The 17,409-nt window shown below is 42.0% G+C and overlaps 1 long non-coding RNA gene and 1 other non-coding gene across 2 annotated transcripts in view; one reads left to right on the forward strand and one right to left on the reverse strand.

Moving 5' to 3' along the window:
• LOC136886134 (uncharacterized) overlaps positions 1–17,409 on the forward strand; it is a 132,082-nt gene that overhangs the window by 97,577 nt on the left and 17,096 nt on the right. The window contains exon 2 of the long non-coding RNA XR_010861704.2: positions 6,280–6,421. This is a non-coding gene — a long non-coding RNA (uncharacterized lncRNA). The remainder of the gene's footprint in view (positions 1–6,279; positions 6,422–17,409) is intronic.
• On the reverse strand, positions 5,454–5,572 carry LOC136886889 (5S ribosomal RNA). The gene has a single exon (XR_010861860.2). It is a non-coding gene; the product is annotated as a 5S ribosomal RNA (ribosomal RNA).

Consider the following 17,409-nt stretch of genomic DNA (forward strand, 5'->3'; position numbering starts at 1 on the left):
CAATCGTGGAAAGAGAGTCATCAATTTCTTTCTCTCCCAAATTGGGGATGGAAATGGGCAAATCAAGGGACTCTCTAAGCTTGTTAGTGTCTATTGCAACCGTGCCTCCAGATTGAACGTTTCTGATAGTTAACTCATATATCAACTCCTCTTTGCGCAAGTAGTTAAGGAGGAGAACATCGCGAGGGCCGGGCATGATGACAGAACAATTTTGAAAAACTCAAAAAATTCCAGCAACTGAGAAAATTGTTAGAGTTCGAATCAAAGCAATGTTTAGCCGTCAAAAGGGGCTAAATTGAGACCCATTCAACCACGCTCTGCTACCACTTGTTACGGAGATATCCGTGGTAGGTAGAGGTGAAAGAAGGTGCGGGTGTGAATGGGTTTCAAGCTACGAAATTAACGGGCAATGTAAAATTAATTTAAAATTTAACTAGGTTATATTTTCTTTTCAAAACAAGAGATAACAATCATAACAGGTACAGAGTAGCAAAAATGTAGGTACAAGATTACTGGGTTCGGGCTCAGTGCCCTTACTTCATAACTCTTGGGCAATCAGCCCCGCCTTACTCCCAAAGAAAATTTTAGCCAAGGGGCAGAAAACCCCATTCATGCCCAGGAGCACTGGCTCCAAACATTACACATAAAGCCTGCACGAGGCATACAGAAACAAATTTCAAAGAGCGATCCGCTCTCAAAATTGTAAGCCTATCACAAGGCCACACCAAACTCTACCTTCAAGCTGTCCTCTAAGGACGTATTTACAGGGGTAAAATACCCAAACTACGGAGGTCTATTACATGAAAAGAAGGTTGATTACATGACCTCTAAAATAACAATTTGAGAGGAGGCGAACTTGCACTCCTAATACACTTTGTTTTTAAAACCTAATCTGGCTCTGGGGCCACTAACGCAAGGGCTAATCCCATACTACAGAGGTGACTTAGAGAAGAACACTTTACATTACATAAACGAAGAATAGTTTGAGAAAATAAGTTCACCTCAAAACAAATGTGAGTGGGAGCTCGAGAGGGTTAGCACTCTCTATCCCAATATGTAGCTTTACAAGAAAAAGATGAAAAGAGTAATTACATTTTAGGAAAAGGTTACATGATGGAAATGCTTCGAACCCGCCGCGAGTGTTAAACTGCCGACCTAGCAAGAAAAGAAGTTATTAATAGGCCATTACCTGGTGTTGAACGGCTGAAGAAGAAAGAGGCGCTTCCCGCCTCCTGCTATGTACTTAATACACTGAAAGAGGGAACAGAAGTGGCCCGGAGACCCCAAAATCAGCAGTTTATATACTCTCGCGGAAGTTTCTAGGCGTTAGGGGAAAGAAAACACCCTCCCACAAAATCTTTATTGGTTCGGGAAAAGAAACCCCTACCCAGATGAAGAAGAAACACATTATTGGTGGAAAATTAATTAAGGAAATTCGGGGTTGGCTAGATCCAAAACAAGGGGAACAAGAGGGGTATACAGCCAACTTAAACAATAACAGAAAGAAATTTAACAAGAAACAAACTTTTGAAATAAAAATTTCTCCAACAAAATAGTTCTTTGACTCCGCACTAGGTCGCACTATTGTTGATCTTCAGTAGTGTCCTCTAGAAGAGAAAGTTCACACTTCTTACTTCAAGCGAAACAAAAACACATCAAAAGTGACACAGTTCAAAAACTCAAAATTTTCCACGTGGTGACATCTTCTGAGAAAGTAGAGAATTAATAGAATAGATAAAGTTCAACCTTCCTCCAGAAGAGGAGTTTCAACTGGCGCAACTTTTAAATAAACGGTGTAGAGGTGTACCGCCCGGTACAATAATAATAATCATCATCATCATCATCAACCTCCATGCGCTGCTCGGGAACTTTTTGAATGTCTACTTTCAGGATTTGTATTACATGTTAATTATGTGTGAATTAAATTTTGTAGATGTCTTTATTGTGATGTAGAGTGATAATTTACGAACCATTTTGAAGTTTAAGAGATATTAGTGCGTGTTTAATTAAAAGTTCTTTGAGATCATTTTGTTTCGCATGGATCTTTGTCCTTGTTGCAGCTATCTCTCTCTCATTCTCCTCAACCTGATGGTTGATGGGTACCATGACTGTCCTCGTCCAACGACCTTCTATCCTGAGCCAGCTGCTTGATTAGTTGATATGGACGTCGCCCTTTAATGCCATCGAGGAAACCTACTCTTGGTCGTCCTCTTCTAGTCTTTCCTTCCAGTTTCCCTTCAAGCAGTGTGGTGTACCATGATGAATGCCAGAGTAAATGATCTATCCAACTACATCTTTTCGCGATAATTTTCTCTAGACTGATGGTTTCTTCAGCTTGTAACTTCTCTTTTGATGATAATAATAAATAAAATCATAAATAAAATATATAAATAAAATCACCCGAAAACTTAATAAAATTAATAAGCATAATTAACCGAAATGTCCGTAGTATGGGCGCCAGAGTTCACCAGAATGGATCCCTCGAATTTAGATAAGAGCATGATAAACTGTATATCCCAGGGCGTGTACATAATGCTGCGTACTGGTACATCTGCTGCAGGCCTTACCTAACCTCCTGAAAACGACTAATTAGGTAGGAACTGCACCTAGGTTCATCAATAACACTGATTCTAAAATAGCTACCTATATTCTTAACAAATTCCGTGCATGAGCACCTCATCAACATACAACATTATACATATAATACACACATAAAATATTGCTGGAAGACTCTATATTTACAACAACAATAATAATAATGGAAACAGTGGGAAAACGAAAGCGAGAACTAAGCTACCATTTGTAGATAGTCCGATGAACAATGTACATGTATGAAGATAAATACCCTTCACTGTCTCTATATCAATTCGACTTACCGAATCTCATAATCGGCAGTTATCACATCACACAGACACTGTACCTTGTACTACTGTGTTCACATATTTTAACACTTGTTGTAAAGATATATACACACGTCTGTCGATCCTCAACATAAATTTATGGGAAGTCTGAGATAGCTTTCACCAACATATAATGCTAGGCCGCCACAAGTGCTACACTACTTAATGCGCAAGCACTCTCCACAATCAGCCACTTTCCACGAACATAACAAGACTACGCTCCACGAACGTTTGAAGTCCGGTCCATTGCAGCCGTGTCACTCCAGTACCGTGTATCAGCACTACTTCCTTCTCGTACAGTTCGTCAGTTGTAGTTCTAGTTATCTTCCTTCTCGTTCCTTTACAATCACCTCTACAATCACCCTTACAATGTTCTTTACAATGTCCCTGGTTGCCGCCGTATGATCAACCTTTATAGACATCAACATCCCCCTCCTCTCAGATGATACGTCTGGATTGGTGCTTGCCCACCAGTCATGAGTGATCTCTAGTCAAGACCAAGCCCTGAACTACTTCTTCCTCCCAAGACAATAACAAACTCTGGGGTATATTCCATGAGTCACCAAATTTTCCTAATACAAAAACAAGCTCATCTCATCAGGCTGGGATACATACATGACTCATGAATTTCCCGACACAAGTACATCACAACAAACACTGGGGTAGCCATATGACTCATTCAAATTACCAGAGTTATTAAAGCAATGTTTTCCCACTCGTGCAAAACAAATTACTCATACCTACATATGTGGATATCTTCCAACTTACCAATATAAATGGCAAAATATACAAATGAAATACTGATAATAATAATAATAATAATAATAATAATAATAATAATAATAATAATAATAAATCGAATACAGACAATAATATCTCTAACTTCTACATATAATTCTGGGGTGTGATATATGTACTATCACAAGCTCTCTTGAGAACTACTTCATTTGTTAGCCTGTGAGTCCAGGGAATTCGTAACATTCGACGCCATCACCACATTTCAAATGCATTTTTTTTTTTGCTATTTGCTTTACGTCGCACTGACACAGATAGGTCTTATGGCGACGATGGGGTAGGAAAGGCCTAGGAATTGGAAGGAAGCGGCCGTGGCCTTCATTAAGGTACAGCCCCGACATTTGCCTGGTCTGAAAATGGGAAACCACGGAAAACCATTTTTCTTTTCTTATCAGCCTTTAATAGAGTCCAGGTTTCAGAGCCATAGGTCGCAATGCTATATCGTCTGGGAAGTAGTTGATCCCATGGTTAGCAGACTAGACTGTAGGGGTCTTCAACTAGATGCGCAGTAGCATGCCACACTCCTGACGTCACGCGGTGACAGAATTCGCTTCACCAAGCCGAGTAATGGTGTTTACATTTGTGACAGTGTAGGAGTTTAATTTTTCTTTGCTGTGCTGTTGCTCACACCACGATAGGCACCAGAAGGACTTAGACATTATATTTCATCGCTTTCGGAAGAACTGTGCGCTTAAATTAAAGTGTACTGATGCCTGTAATCGAACTGACTCATTTACTGTTGGGTGTGCTCTTGTGTGCTCTGTATACAAAGCCAGTATGTATGCCATCCAAACGGACAACATTTCTCCTTTACCTAAGATTGGCTAGAAACTATTTCAAGGGGGTATTCAACGGAACCCGCGGACGAGTGCATTAATTCTATTATTAAAATAAAAAATGAATTTATGCCTTCCATGCAAACTCTACAAATGGACGTTCAGGAGTTTTTACATTGTTAAAGAAAAACTGTCAGGTGTTTACAACAATACTTAACCCCAAGAAACCGCCAAAACAACTCTGAAACGCATTCCCGTGCGATTGGCCATGTCTCTTAATTTTTAATGAGTACATTTAGAAATAAAACTACTCATAAAATCGTTCTCAGAATCACTGGTTGCATAGAAGATACGAAAATGATTCGTAAACACCTTACTGCGAGGCGAAAGATTAATTTAGTTCTGAGAAAGCTACTGAAGTAGTTCGTGTTAAGCACAGTTGTAATATTCTGAAAAGTTAATAAATTACAAGATTTAGATAAATGCACAGATATAAAAAGTGACATATTATAAAAAATTCAAATGAATATGCCTGATGGGAAAAACTGAAATGATATTCGAATTCAGCATGAAAATATTTCTAGAATGTCTTATTTTTATTCTTGTGAAAGAAAAAAAGCGTAATATGACTAAATATGATCTTAAAACCAAACCAAACCAAATCAAACCCCATGGCACTACAGCCTTGAAGGGCCTTGGCCTACCAAGCGACCGCTGTTCAGCGCGAAGGCCTGCAGATTACGAGGTGTCGTGTGGTCAGCACGACGAATCCTCTTGGCCGTTATTCTTGGCTTTCTAGACCGGGGCCGCTATCTCACCGTCAGTTAGTTCCTTAATTCTAATCACGTAGGCTGAGTGGACCTCGAACCAGCCCTCGGTTCAGGTAAAAATCCCTGACCTGGCCGGCAATCGAACCCGGGGCGTCCGAGTAAGAGGCAGGCACGCTACTGCTACACCACGGGGGCCGGCCAAAAGGGAAGTGAGCCAACGGCACGTGGTGTTCCTAGGCGGTCATCCATCCAAGTACTGACCACGCCCAATGTTGCTTAACTGCGGTGATCGGACGAGAACCGGTGTATTCAACATGATATGGGCGTTGGCAAATCGGTCATCCATCCAAGTACTGACCACGCCCAATGTTGCTTAACTGCGGTGACCGGACGAGAACGGGTGTATTCAACATGGTATGGCCGTTGGCAAATACGACTTAATATAATTAAAATGAACAAAATATGACCAAATCAATAAAAATTGCCAAAATATGCATTTATAAGCAACATAAAAATTGCTTTAAACGGGGTCAGGGACCCATCATTCACAGTTATTTTCGCATTTAGGGTAAAATGAGTTCAGGAAAGGAATATGACTTTACCTTAACATCCGAACCTTAGTGATGATAATTTGATTTTCGCAAAGGGAAAAGCGATTTCTTTCGTAGTAATGACGTAGGTTTTCGCAGCTCATTGTATTAACGTAAATAAATAAATTCACCGCCCTTTGGCGATCGACAGCACGACGATCCTTGAGTCCAGTTAGTGGGGTAGGCCGTGGATAGTACGGTCATTACTTCCACGTTTCCTTGAATTTCTTTGCTCACTGTCGGAAGCAGAACTTACCATGCCCTGATGAAGGCCAATGCAATTTGGCTGAAAGCTCAGTTTCATTAAATAAATATAGTGGCTTTAATCCAGTATTCATTTATTTATTTACGTTGATTTCTTTCTTCTTGTACTCTTCTCCTCTGTAACTTTCTATAAAGTTGATAGATTGCTATGACTACCCGAGGTTGTGATGTCTTCCCGTTCCAGATGTCGAGTTAGTGCTGACCATGGCAGCATGCAGCTCTACCGTGGACGGCTATGGGCACTGGTGCTTATACTGTCACTCTACCTGGCGGGAGTCCTGCTACTCTCACTCTTCAGTTTGGATCAGCGGGAGTCGTATGCCAAGGTAAGACTTTTTTGAAAATGTCATGTCCATCCAAGGAGTTGTAAATCGTAGCTTGTATGCTATAGATCAGGGCCTCTCAAACGCCCAAAATCTCACGCGTGCAAACTGAGGCGCAGAGGTCCTTTGCACAGTGCATCGGTCCCACTCGGCTCAGTTCGGACCAGCGCTTCGTCTCGAGGCGACTCGGCTAAGCTCGGCTCAACTCAACTCGGATCGGATTTGGAGCGCTACGGAGCAAGTGAGGAAGAGGGAGACAGGCGTGGGGAAAGAGAGAGACAGTCCTATTGCTCCAAATCGAGGAGTAGGGGTCTGCACTCTGGTCAACCAAGCGAAATCGTCTTTTGCACCGTGTACAACGCAATGCACTGGTGCATGCACCCTGAGAGGCCCTGCTGTAGATTCTAACAAATAAATAAAGTATCAGTTTTCTTTGAATGAATAAATATAAGAAAATAAAACGAATTGTTTATATCAATCCGGAATATCTTGAAAAGGCCAGTTTTTCTTTTTCGCTATTATAGCGCTTTATCTTAAATGCTGCACCCCAATCATCATTTCGCTGATTAGTGGAGGAGAGCTTCGTATTCACAAGCGAAGGTCGACACTCCCTCCCTTCCCTCTGCAAAATGTGTCCGCTCTCTCGCTTCACTGTGACGTATGCTTGCTATGTAAGCTGCCCACATTTACACCAGGCCAGCCCGGCCGCACTGGGCTAGCCTCAACGGGCGCCCAGCTGAGCACCTCTGCTATAGAGAAGGCCGTCCTCCAGCGAGGCTCCGGATTACAATTAAATTACAATTTTAATATAATTTACAAACCTCAAAAAGTGGATATTTATAAACAGTTAATGATGTAACTGTCTTCTCTTTTTTTGGTGAGGAGTCTTAACCTCTTCAGTCCCGAGCCTGTTGATGCGTTCAATGCGTTATATTTTGCTCAAATAATTTTTAAAAATTCACCATAGAAAATTAGTTTGTTTCACTAAGTTGTTTTATTCGTATAGCATATATGCTACATCAGGACTCAGAGTTGACTTTCCTAAGAATTATTACTTTTTTCTTAAATTACTTTGTTTTATTGTAAGCAGACAAAACCACATGTAGAGCATATGCTATATACGGACTGAGGAGGTTAATGATGCTATTGATGCTTTCACGCCCCGTACTTATAGACATGATAGTGTATAGGCTTTTGGTATTATGCCGTGTCAAGAAAATAAGGTGAAATTCTTTACGTTTCGCAGAGAACTGTGCTCTGCATCATTAGAAGAAAATCTCGACTGTCCACGAGAAAGATTGTTTACAACGACTTTTTATTTTATTTAGAACGTTATAACAGAACTGGAAATGGTACGTTCATTCGTCACCAGATGGCTCCCCGGACGCCGAAAAGCCTATGCAGTATCAGTGTTAATGATGTTCAGATATACAGAGTGTAACAGTAATGTTCCCCCAAACTTTCACCACAAATTCCTCACACGTACAAGAAGAAAATATTTTCTTTTACCGGGTGGGCAAAATGTAACTGACCTGGAAAGTATTTACAATAGGACTGACGCGGGATTGTTAATGAACATCACGGAAGATGCTGGAAATGGCCTCATCTGAAGAAATTAAAAAATGAGGATCCCAAAAGTCCTGACTCCACATCACTGAGAAACCACTGGCAGAACTCAACACGCGATGTTCGTCTGGACGATTTAAACACAACCACAACAGTAAATTTCTAAGGATACAAATGCAGGTCCTGTTTCGACACGACGATCTCTTAAAGGGGCTGAATTCATAGACAACACTTATACTTAAGTGCCCCTTATAAGCCAGGTTTCATTTCATATTACTCACTTATTGCTATAAGTGGACCTCCCACACACACTTAAGTGACTCACTTATGTTGCAGCAAGATGGAGGATAGTGATTTTGCTCAATATGTTGTATTTCATTCACAGAATGCTTTCCGTGCACACAGTAGAGATGGAAAATCCTGTCGAAATGTAATGTGACCAACAATTTAATGAAGATTTCGTTTGAGTAAAGTGAGAGTTACGAATATTCTTGTTCCTTTGATTGAGAGAGTGAACATAACCTCTAGAGAACTCACCATCTCACCATTAATGAAGATATTGTTTTGAGATTTATGCCAGGTTATTATTATTATTATTATTATTGTTATTATCATCACCATCATCATTACCGGTATTTCGCTTAATTAATTAGAAACGTGTTACAAGTTGATAAGTTATCAAGACTGTAGGCCTATGGCATAGTAAACAACTAAGGTATTAGAACAATGAACGTGTTGCACTACCACCATTTATTTTAAGGTTAATTTGTGCTAATAATACACTGACTGACAGAGCAAATGCAACACCAAGGAGGAGTGGTTCGAAAGGGATGAAAGTTGGGAAAAAAAACAGAGTCGGCACGGAAGAATAATTGATGTTTATTTCAAACCGATATGCAGGTTACACAATGCGCACGGCATCGACCCAGTAGGATGTAGGACCACCGCGAGCGGCGATGCACGCAGAAACACGTCGAGGTACAGAGTCAATAAGAGTGCGGATGGTGTCCTGAGGGATGGTTCTCCATTCTCTGTCAACCATTTGCCACAGTTGGTCGTCCGTACGAGGCTGGGGCAGAGTTTGCAAACGGCGTCCAATGAGATCCCACACGTGTTCGATTGGTGAGAGATTCTGAGAGTACGCTGGCCACGGAAGCATCTGTACACCTCGTAGAGCCTGTTGGGAGATGCGAGCAGTGTGTGGGCGGGCATTATCCTGCTGAAACAGAGCATTGGGCAGCCCCTGAAGGTACGGGAGTGCCACCGGCCGCAGCACATGCTGCACGTAGCGGTGGGCATTTAACGTGCCTTGAATACGCACTAGAGGTGACGTGGAATCATACGCAATAGCGCCCCAAACCATGATGCCGCGTCGTCTAGCGGTAGGGCGCTCCACAGTTACTGCCGGATTTGACCTTTCTCCACGCCGACGCCACACTCGTCTGCGGTGACTATCACTGACAGAACAGAAGCGTGACTCATCGGATAACACGACGTTCCGCCATTCCCTCATCCAAGTCGCTCTAGCCCGGCACCATGCCAGGCGTGCACGTCTATGCTGTGGAGTCAATGGTAGTCTTCTGAGCGGACGCCGGGAGTGCAGGCCTCCTTCAACCAATCGACGGGAAATTGTTCTGGTCGATATTGGAACAGCCAGGGTGTCTTGCACATGCTGAAGAATGGCGGTTGACGTGGCGTGCGGGGCTGCCACCGCTTGGCGGCGGATGCGCCGATCCTCGCGTGCTGACGTCACTCGGGCTGCGCCTGGACCCCTCGCACGTGCCACATGTCCCTGCGCCAACCATCTTCGCCACAGGCGCTGCACCGTGGACACATCCCTATGGGTATCGGCTGCGATTTGACGAAGCGACCAACCTGCCCTTCTCAGCCCGATCACCATACCCCTCGTAAAGTCGTCTGTCTGCTGGAAATGCCTCCGTTGACGGCGGCCTGGCATTCTTAGCTATACACGTGTCCTGTGGCACACGACAACACGTTCTACAATGACTGTCGGCTGAGAAATCACGGTACGAAGTGGGCCATTCGCCAACGCCGTGTCCCATTTATCGTTCGCTACGTGCGCAGCACAGCGGCGCATTTCACATCATGAGCATACCTCAGTGACGTCAGTCTACCCTGCAATTGGCATAAAGTTCTGACCACTCCTTCTTGGTGTTGCATTTCCTCTGTCAGTCAGTGTATAAGGTTAGTCACCCAATCGTTTGGCGGATTATATAAGAAGTTTCTCAAATTATGGTATGACACATCCGAAGTAATTAGGCCTATTACAACGTAACGGCTACGGATATATTTGTCAAATCATTAAACGCGTTGTAAGGCTAGATATTCTACATTTGGATGAATATTTGCATAGGTTCGAGTACCTGGGTAACTATAAACATATTATATTAAGAATAAAATTAGACTCTGGGCATTTTCGTAGTTTGCATTGTCCACAAGAAGTTTTAACTACGTCATTCATATTCTGATGAGAAACTGCGTCGGTCTGCTTGTTCTATATTATGTGCATGTACTTCGACACAAGTTCTTGCAGGTGCCGTCTCACCTCGCTGTTTCGTTATCCATTCTGATAACGAAATACAATATACCGGTAGACGATCTTTTAACCTAAAAAATTTCGCGATGTCCTTCGATAAACAAAACACAATAGATCATCCCACTATTCGGTAGCCAGAACTACACGATCCAGGAAGCAGCGACATAAAATACAGCATTGCCATATCTCCAGCGAATACTTACAGTATCAATGAGTGTTCTCTTTAAGTGCTGTCTGTGAAATGTAAACTCATAAGTGAATACTTATTATAAGTGATCCCTTATTACGTAAGGGTCCCACTTATATTATAAGTGCTGACTATGAATTCGGCTCTAATTTCCACTTGCACAGATAAGCGGCGTTGAGATTTTGTCGGACTTCGTTCCAGACTTTCCTTCACTCGAGCAATGTTTTCTGGTGTCCGAACTCTCTTCGGATAGTTACGGTTCTTATTCGCTACAGAGCCCGTTTCAGGTCATTTTGCCACCAAAACTTTGCTGGAGGTTTTGTCAAAACACTTCCAGTCTTTAACACTTGCGCAAACAGTTCCGCGCAGGTTTTCCACCAATCGTTCTTTGCATAACACTCGACAATGAACACAGCGACGTACTCGGGAGATGCGCTCGCGAAGACATGTGACAGCAACCGTTTGGTGCATCGAAATCATGGTTCCCAGCATTTCCTGTGTTGGGCAGTTCTCCCGTTCATTAAGAAAGGTCAGTTCACCGTCGGCCTTAAAAATATTTTCCGGGATAATTTCATTTTGCCCACCCTGTACATACTTGTATAAATGATATAAGTAAAAAAAGTGGAATCAGAGATACTTTTTTTTTTTTTTTTGCGGATGATGCAATAAATGAGTTACTAGATTATGAGCAACTGCAAAATGACCTCAATAATGTTGTGAGATGGACAGCAGGCAATAGTACGAAGGTAAACGGGGTTAAAAATGAGGCTGTGAGTTTCACAAATAGGAAAAGTCCTCTCAGTTTTAATTACTGCGTTGATGGGGTGAAATTTCCTTCTGGCTCAGTCCGGTGGTATTTAAATGTGCCCAAATACGTCAGCCTCGTGTAGGTAGATTTACTGGCACGTAAAAGAACTTCTGTGGGACTAAATTCTGGCACCTCGGCGTCTCCGAAAACCGAAACACTAGTTAGTGGGACGTAAAGAAATAAACATTAAAAATTATAAAAATATAAGTATAAAATATTATATATAATTACTATAGACCTATAAGTCCAAGTCCCTCTCAATTCAAGCCAAGTTAAAACATTACTGCACAGTGTTTAGAACGGAGTGCCTTTATGGAGCAGAAATCTTGACGAGGATGGCTGACCCAATCCTTGAAAAAAGAGAAAGGAGATTCTTACGAAAACTCTTAGGCCCAGGAAAGTCGACGAGTGACCCAAACACATTCCGGTTGCGATCGAATTTGGAGCTCTGCAAGGCAGTAGAAAGAATCACGACTGTGATGAGGAAAAGGAGACTGACGTTTTATGGGCATATCAAAAGAATGAACCCTGAGCGACAGGCCAATAGGATACTTCTACTGCCTGGGCCGGATTAAGAGGGGGGGGGGGGCTAAAGGGGCTGCAGCCCCGGGCCCCGCGTGCCAAGGAGCCCCGGCCCTTGGCCCAACCTGAAATTGTATAAAAAGGCCTGCTGCTCCCCCTTCGTGCATGTATATGAATATTTACGCTCGCAAAATATCGAACACGCACTCTTCCTTCCTTCTTATCAGCTGTCCGCGTTAGTATTTCATCACTGCTAGAATCAGTTACCGTCCGGGGACACGAATCCTCGCTACTTACGCACTGCAATTATTGTAAAGGTTATTGTTGACGAAAATTTAAATCTGGCAGCTTGCGAGTACGGGCAAAGGGGGAAGGGAGTGAAGAGGTCTAGGAAGTGAGTGGGAAGGGATAGAGGAAGCACGGTGGAATGCGCATGCTATACTATATCTTTGCAACAGGAAGAGAACTTCCAGTTCAACTTTGCTTATTGAACCAATCGTAACTTACAACTGTAATGTTTTTGTAAAATGGATAGAAAATATCCTAGTGGTGCCAAAAAACGTAAGTTTTGTTTTGTATGTCGATTTGATAGTGATGATGAGACAAATGTAAAATATGTTTTGGCATTATGAAATATTAACATAAAAATACAGAATGTAGTATATTTCAATACTTCCTTATTCATCAATTTAAGTACAAGTAGTTCTATAACGACTTCAGTATGCTAGTCTTACGTGATGTTACGAAGAAGGGGCCCCACATTTTTAAATAGCCCAGGGCCCCCAAACACCTTAATCCAGCACTGTCTACTGCAGGTAAAGTGGAAAAAACAACCGGGATGGTTTATACAGGTGCACAATGACTTGGCAGAAATAGGTATCAAGGAGGAGGATATAAAAGAAAGGACACCATTTAGGATGAAGGTTGCGGGAATGAGGGATGCGTCTGAAGAACAACATGCGAAGCCTCGGAACATCTCGGTGGAAGAGCGAGCAAGAAGTCAAAGACTCAAGAATCTATGGCGAGTGTACAAAGAGAAGGGTATCAGAAGGAAGATTGTGTAAACGTGGCCCACAGGTGGCCATACCGATAAATAAATAAATGAAATACATAGACTAAGGAAAGATTTTTAATTGGGGTAATCACATAAACGGGATTGTAGTGAGGATGTAAAAGAGAGGGTGTTCAAGTCTCTGGTAAGACAACTAGAGTATGGTTCCAGTGTATGGGAACCTCGCCAGGATGACTTGATTCGAGAACTGAAAAAGAAAAAAAATACAAAGAAAAGCAGCTCAATTTGTTCTGGCTGATTTCCGACAAAAGAGTAGCGTTACAAAAATGTTGCAAACTTCGGGTTGGGAAGACTTGGGAGTAAGGAGACGAGCTGCTCGACTAAGCGGTATGTTCCGAGCTTTTATTGGAGAGATGGCGTCGAATGAAATTAGTAGACGAACAAGCTTGAGCGGAGCTTTTAAAAGTAGGAAAGACCACAAAATGAAGATGAAGTTGGAATTCAAAAGGAAAAATTGAGAAAAATGCTAGTTCATAGGAAGAAAAATTTGGGTTTGGAATAATATACAAACTATATATTTCTAACTTCTTTCATGTCATTTAAAAAAGACTAGATTGTTTGTTTGATTGATTGATGTAATAAATTTGAATCTCTTTGGATTATATTAAAGGTAGTATCATATTTCACATGGTATAGTGATATTTCAGGAGCTGAGCAATAGTTTCCTAGAACTATTTCAAATGTTATGTAGTTGAATTCTTTTCTAGAATGAATATTGTCTCTTTACCCCCTGTGGGTGGAGGGCGCAGACGAAGAATACACCCACGGTATCTCTTGCCTGTTGTAAGAGGCGACTAACAGGGGGACCAACGGATTAGAACCATGAGAGAATACTCGTGATTAGTACCATTACATGCGGAACACCATGGGTCGGCATTACTTGCGACTAGGACCACCTTGCGAGAAAAAGCACGGGTCTACGTTACATAGGAGCAGTACCATTACGCCAGGCGGCGGGTCTGGGCGTTGGTTGTGGTAAGTGTCATCGTGTGCATTCCACAGGTCGGTTCCACTGTATTCAAAATGGGTCCGCGTTACCTATGAATAGTGCCACTTTGTGAGGAACACCATGGATCTACGTTGCCTGTGATTAGTGACACTAAGTGAGAAACACCACGAGTTTGGTTGGCGCCCGTGATTAATACCGCTTTGTCAGGAACACCATGGGTCTGCGTTGCTTGAGAGTAGTGGCCTTCCACGAACCTGCTACGCAGGCATAGCAGGGGGAGAGGTGATACTCCCACGTGGCGGATAGGGGGGTCCTAACCGGCTTGCCGGCGGACTTGAGGGAAATAAAATACCTCTCGCGGACCAAACACACTACCCCTTGCGGGTGGGGGACGCACATGTAGAATACACCCGCGGTATCCCTTGCCTGTCGTGAGAGGCGACTAAAAGGGGCGACCAAGGGGTGATTGAATTAGAACCATGAAACTACTTTTGATTCGTACCATCACGCGGGGAACACCATGGGTTGCCTGTACTTGCGAGTAGTACCACTAAATTAGGTACGAAATAGGTTTGTGATTAGTTGCAGTAAAAAGCCTGGCCTGGTGGTTTCCAGTACCCGTGCGTCGTACCAATTTTAGCAACACCGCGGATCTGGGCGTAGCCTGTGAGTTGTACCGCTATATGAGCGGCACCGTGGGTCAGCGTTGCCTGTGATTGGTACCCACTATGTGAGGAACACCACTGGAATACCGGCGCCCGTGACTAGTACACCTAGGTGAGGAACCTTACCGGTTTGCGTTGGCTATGAGTGGCGCCATTGTGTGAGAAACACCATAGGTCTGCGTTCCCTGTACGAAGTGCAATACTTGTGAGTAGTACCATCTTGTGTGGAACACCGTGAGTCTTCGCTACTTTTGATTAGTACCCCAACATGACAAATACCATGGTTCTACTTTACTCGCGACATGTACCATTCTGTGGGGCCTTAGTCCTGGATTTTGCACCCGTTCAGACATCAAGCATCATTGTGCTTTATAAGTGGTCCCTTGGTCAGTAATACTCTAATTAACTACCTTCTTTTTGAGTCTGATCCACTGTTTTTTTGTTGTTGTTGGTTTATGTCCATCCATTCATCCTTCATGACATTTCTTATTTGATTTTGGTCAGTGGATGAATTTGAACTTTTTGTTATTTCATTTCGTACTATTAGGGGCCGATGACCTCGATGTTAGGCCCCTTTAAACAACAAGCATCATCATCATCATCATCATCAGTAGTGGCCTTATGTGCGAAACACCATAGGTTTGTGTTACCTGTGAGTGGTACCATAATGTGTGACATACTATGAGTCTACATTACCTGTGATTAATACCACTATAGCAGGAACACTATGGTTCTGCTTTACCAGTTATTAGTACCAATATGAGGAACCGATGACTTGGAATTTGAATCCCTTTAGACAATAAGTATCATCCCAGTAATTCAGGTATTGTGAACTGGATCCACTGATTACTTTTGTTTCACTATCATTTTTTCATCATCATGCTTTTTAGATTCTAGTCAGTGGATACATATTTTTAAGTTTTAATTTTTGTGTCATTTCTTTACACCTCGTAGCATTAGGGGCCGATGACCTAGCTCTTAGGCCCTTTAAACATCAATCATCATCATCATCATCAATATTGTATCTCCAATCGCAGTATAATCGATCGTATGAGAAATCCAATCTATTTACTTGGAAAACAGTTGTTTTACATCCTGTGTTATGTCATGTAAGCTGCTAGATCTCTCCAACTCCGTGCCACTGAATTACATGTGCCACGCCCTCACGTACTCATTGATCACACACGCATGATGTGCGACGTGACGCGGGCTGCTGCTGTGAACACGCAGCGAACACTTGATGTTGATAGACTTTTCTTTGTAACACTGCATTCATCAATCGTCATTGTTCTGCATTTAGGGCGGTCGCGCAGGTGGCACATTCCCTATTCGTAGTTTACCTGGTCTTTTCTTAAATAATTGCAAAGAATTTGGAAATTATTCCAATCCTTAACTCCTCTTCCTATAAAAGAATATTTGCCCCAGTTTGCCCTCTCGAATTCCAACTTTATCATCATATTGTGACTTTACTAATATCATTCCACGCCATCTCTCCACCAAAAGCTCGAAACACACAACATACCACTTTGCAACACTTTCGTAATGCTACTCTTTTGTCGGAAATCGCCAAGAACAAATCGTGCTGCTATTTTTTTTTCATTTCTCGAATCAAATAATCCTGGTGAGCGTCCTATACACTGGACCCATACTCTAATTGAATCGGTTAATTTTAAAACCCCGTAAGTCAAGAATTGTAAATTTGTGGGAAAATAAGAAAATCTGAATAATTAATTACATAAACGCTTTTATTGCTCCTAAAATTTAAATCTTGATTCACCATGCCATGGAGATATGCAATTTCCTTGTATAAATATTACAATTGTTGCAAGACTTGTTTAATTGTTCATGACTTACGCGATTTCAAATACGAATGAAGAATTTTTTATCATAACACGACACATATTTTTACAATAATATGTTGAATTACAGTACACATCTAGAAAATAATTTCCATATCAGTTAGTAAAAACATCACTAGAAACTTAAGAGAATTAAGTTTTTATTAATGTGCACACTATAGAAATGATTTTGAAATGAAGAACCCTTTTTAACCAGTCTCTTCGTCAGTGATCTGTCAGTCATACACGGTTTTCCAGAATTTTTGAATATCCCCTTCATTCGGTATGTATCCTTCCAATTTTTTTTCAAATCCTCCATTTTCTGTATATTAATCGGAAGATTCTGTTTACACGCTCGTTTTTTTTTTCTGGCATCACAATGGCACTGGGAGTACTGTTAAGGAGCCTGGGGTCTTACCTTATAAGACCCTAAACGTACTGAGTAGTATTAACTATAGAATACTCGAAATAGTTGTACTGTGACACCTGAAAATTTATTTTCATATCCCGAGGCACTTCCCATGGATAGACTTCTTGAAGAGCAGAGGTCTCCAGGAGTTGTATTCAACAGAAACCCCGAAAACCAATGATTTACAGAGTTTCGAAATCATACCGAAAGTTTCCAGTGTCCTCACATCCATTATATTCATGAGAAGTACGAGTACTCCCTGTGGAAGAATACACCCACGGTATCCCCTGCATGTCGTAAGAGGAGACGAAAAGGGGCGATCGAGGGATCATTATATTAGAACCGTGGAAAATACTTGTGATTAGTACCATCACCATGGGTCGCCTTTACTTGCGAGTAGTACCACTATGTTAGGTAC

The sequence above is a fragment of the Anabrus simplex genome, chromosome X (genome assembly GCF_040414725.1).
Source record: "Anabrus simplex isolate iqAnaSimp1 chromosome X, ASM4041472v1, whole genome shotgun sequence".
Classification (NCBI taxonomy): domain Eukaryota; kingdom Metazoa; phylum Arthropoda; class Insecta; order Orthoptera; family Tettigoniidae; genus Anabrus; species Anabrus simplex.